We start from the raw sequence: 4,154 nt of genomic DNA, 5'->3' as shown, positions 1-4,154 counted from the left end.
GAAGGAGGAGGAGGAAGAGGAGAAAGAGAGTGATATAAGCTATATTGAATTTATTGTAGAAGGAACTGGGACTGTGTTTATAGTGTGGTATGGATCTGTCACTGGAGAAGAAGCTAGTGTGTTGGAGAGAGCAGTTAGTTAGTGTTAGCAAGTGTTAATGAGGGAACTGAGAGGCACCTGCTGTCATCCACTTCAGATCCTGTGGCAGTGTTGTGGTGCAGGGACGTGTTGACTCACTCACATTCACCGTGGACGTTTCTTGCACTTGTGTTAGCATTACTTTATTTATTAGCATACCAGAGTGTGGCTGGAGATGGGACAACTATGGCAGACAGGCAGAGTAAGTTTGCAAGCTGTAAGGAGTATTGGGAATTGAGTCACTCCCTTTGTCTTGCTAGGAAGTTATAATTGTCCTGTGCACTCTGGGTTAGTTTTCATCCAAGCCATCATCTCTCATCACTACTAGAGCAGTCAACGTGTCCCTGCTTGGAGTTGGAAGCCAGATATGTGTGTATGATAAGGAGAAATTAAGTTGTGATAGTTTTAAGAGCAGCTGGTGCATTGAGAGTTGAGTGGTGGTAGCTTGATGCAAGGTTTTTAGCTCATAAGGCCTTGAGAAGTATTTTTATATTGCTCAGTTCATGTTTTGGGAATGGAGCTTTTTTGTTTTAGTTGTGTGTGTGTGTGTTGGTAAGTCTGTCTCTGTGTGTGTGTGTAAGAGTGTGTGTTGGTAAGTTTGTCTGTGTGTGTGTCCTGTAGCAGTGTTGGAAGTGAGTTGCCGGTGCACTGTCTGTCTTATGATTCTTATCACTGCAGTTTCTTTCTCTCTCAGGATGTTTCTGGCTCTTTTCCACAGCCACTCAGGATGAATGTATTTATTTTGATGTATTTATGCTGATTTGAAGACCATGTGCATGTGAATGAGTGATAAGACGGGCAGTTCTTAGCCATAATGTCATGGTCTTGTCAGTACTGGCTCGCTTGTGCTGTGTTTATTGACTTGGAATGACAGATTTCTATTCAAAGTTTTAACACAATGATGGAGTGAATGACTGACTTCCCATTTGCATTCTTCAGACAATGGGTGAAGTTTTCTGGATCTGTAAGGAAGTGTGCATTGACTCAAATCTAGTGTATGGTTGACACACTCCTATTCATGATAAGTTCAGTACACACTCCCCAAATACTACCTTACTTATATTCTCTACAGGAAGTACACACTGAGAATGATTTAAGACAGTGAGTGAAGTTTGCTGGATCTGTAAGGAAGTGTGCATTGACTCAAATCTAGTGAATGGTTGACACACTCCCCAAATACTACCTTACTTATATTCTCTAGAGGAAGCGCACACTGTTTGAGAATAATGTAATGATTGGCTGACACTCAAAGTTCAACACACACTCCTCAAAGCTGTGTTTGGTGAGGAGCCATGTTGGAGTTCCCTGTGGTGTTTGATGTGACTTGTTAACATGTGCACTTGTTGATGTGTTGTGTTGTGTGGTGCAGGTGTGGTTGTGATGTGATGGTGAACTGTGAATTACAAGCAAGTTATCAGTTTAATTATTGCTGTGGTGGTGGTTCAATTGGAACTACTGTTAATTGGTCCTGTTGCTTGATGACTATTGATGAAGTTTGAATCTGTACACTGTATTGAAGTGAATGACTGTGATATATTCTCCTTTTTCTGTAGATTTTGAGTCTCATTAAGCATTCACAATACAGGAAAAAAGCACAAAATTATTCACCTCCCATTATTTTCTTCAGTTAATTTGTTTTTAGTAGATTATTCATCAGTATAGACAAGCATCACCCACAGCACAGGGAAGACCACAAAGTCACTGTACACTGCACCTCCAATGTTTGTAAAGCACAGTTCACTTGGGTGTGTTTGCCTGGACCGCTGTGACGCCAGGGCATTAGGTCATTCAGAAGCGCCTTGCTCTCTCAACCACAATTTTTCAAGTCCGCATAGACAACTAGCAGGGTTTTCAAGGCGATTTCTCCTTATGATAAACTAAAAATGTTGCCCATCCATCACCACAACCATAAAAATACCCTTAAGAACATGAGTATCTTCAACTAGAGTCTTTGAAAATAGTCTTGAGAGAGCAAAGCATTTCTAAATACAGGCCATTGTGGTGCTGTGACTCGCACTGACAGCTGCACGGCACTGTCAGTTCGGAACGTCTTAGGGCATTCTCTGAACACTTACCAATGCAGGTCTTTTCTCTTTGTCTCTCTGGCCTTCACTCTCCATGAACTGATTTGTGATGTGTTGCTGGGGGCTCCCTCTTCCTCTCAGTTGTTGAAATAGGTTAGTTGTGTTTCTCCCTTATCATTACTTCGGTTGGTTATGCTTCTCCCCTTGTCATTACTAGGGTAGTTGTGTTTCTCCCCTGTCATTACTTGAAATAGATTAATCTCTTATTTCTCCTGTTGTTACTTGAAATAAATTAATAGTTTATGTTCCAAGCAAAGAAATTGTCTCTGCTTAGGATCTTGGGATTGTCACTTCTTGCATTCCATTCTATCAAGTTGGTGAGGGTGACACATTCTCTGTCATCATTAGTTAGCTCACTGAGGTGCCATATAATCTCCCTGCCTCACCCTCAACACATGTACCCTAACACATATCCATACATACACACACACCCATTCATACACACTACACACATTCTAGATACAGGTTGAACCTTCTTAATCCGGTATTCTTTCATCCGGCAACACCTGTAATCTGGCAAAATTTTTGTCTGCCAGAATTTTTCAATTGACCAGAGTTATTTGCCGGACCGCCACTAGGACGCGGCGGCTCTGTACTGTGTTTTGGGGCCAGGGCATTCTGGGTCAAATTTGGATCAGTACCACGCTGCCGCTCATTGCAAGCACCACCCCCCCAGGTGCATAAACATTTTTTCATGTAATATTTGCCTCTAAACATGGCTTCCAAGCGACCAGGAAGTGATAGTGTTGTGTGTGAACCAAAGAAAAAGCGCAAACATATGACAATATCAGTGCAACAGAAAGTGGTCCTATTGAGGAAGCTAGATAAAGGTGTTTCAGTGCAGACCCTATGCCAACAATACAACATTGGCTCATCAACCGTCTATGATATAAAAAAGCAGAAGAATCAACTTCTCAAGTTTTACAGTGAGTGTGAGAGCAAGAAGAACATGGAGGTTTGTAGAACACTTAAGGAGGGTAAAAGCAGTGATTTAGACAGTGGTTTGGCGCGCTGGTAATGTTCCTGTGTCCGGCGAGATGATAATGGCGCAGGCAAAACTTTTCCATGCTGAACTTAATTTACGTGTTTTTCTATATGCTTCTGCATGTATATCTTCATGTACAACTATCATATATCAAAACAATGTTACAGCTACACTTGTATAATGCAGGGTAAGTATATAGAGGGTGTTTTGGAGACCACCTATAGTTCGGAATTTTCCATGGTCCGGCAAGTCTAAGGTCCGGTGGCTGCCGGATTTGGGAGGTTCAACCTGTACCTACACCATACATATATACACTTTTTTGCACACACACACACACACACACACACACACACACACACACACACACACACACACACACACTGGTGTCAGGCCTATCCGAAGATCGGAAATAATGAGCTCTGAGCTCGTTCCGTAGGGTAACGTCTGGCTGTCTCGTCAGAGACTGCAGCAGATCATACAGTGAAACACACACACACACACACGCCCGGTAGCTCAGTGGTTAGAGCGCTAGCTTCACAAGCCAGAGGACCGGGGTTCGATTCCCCGGCCGGGTGGAGATATTTGGGTGTCTCCTTTCACGTGTAGCCCCTGTTCACCTAGCAGTGAGTAGGTACGGGATGTAAATCGAGGAGTTGTGACCTTGTTGTCCCGGTGTATGGTGTGTGCCTGGTCTCAGGCCTATCCGAAGATCGGAAATAATGAGCTCTGAGCTCGTTCCGTTGGGTAACGTCTGGCTGTCTCGTCAGAGACTGCAGCAGATCAAACGGTGACACACACACACACACACACACACACACACACACACACACACACACACACACACACACACACACACACACACACACACACACACACACACACTAGGTTCAAGTGGGGCTCATAGTGACCTGTTTCCATATCTTCTTTATCCAACTTTTCCTTAAATT

Source organism: Portunus trituberculatus, chromosome 12 (genome assembly GCF_017591435.1).
Source record: "Portunus trituberculatus isolate SZX2019 chromosome 12, ASM1759143v1, whole genome shotgun sequence".
NCBI classification, from domain to species: Eukaryota; Metazoa; Arthropoda; class Malacostraca; order Decapoda; family Portunidae; genus Portunus; species Portunus trituberculatus.
This window is presented reverse-complemented; position numbering follows the sequence as displayed.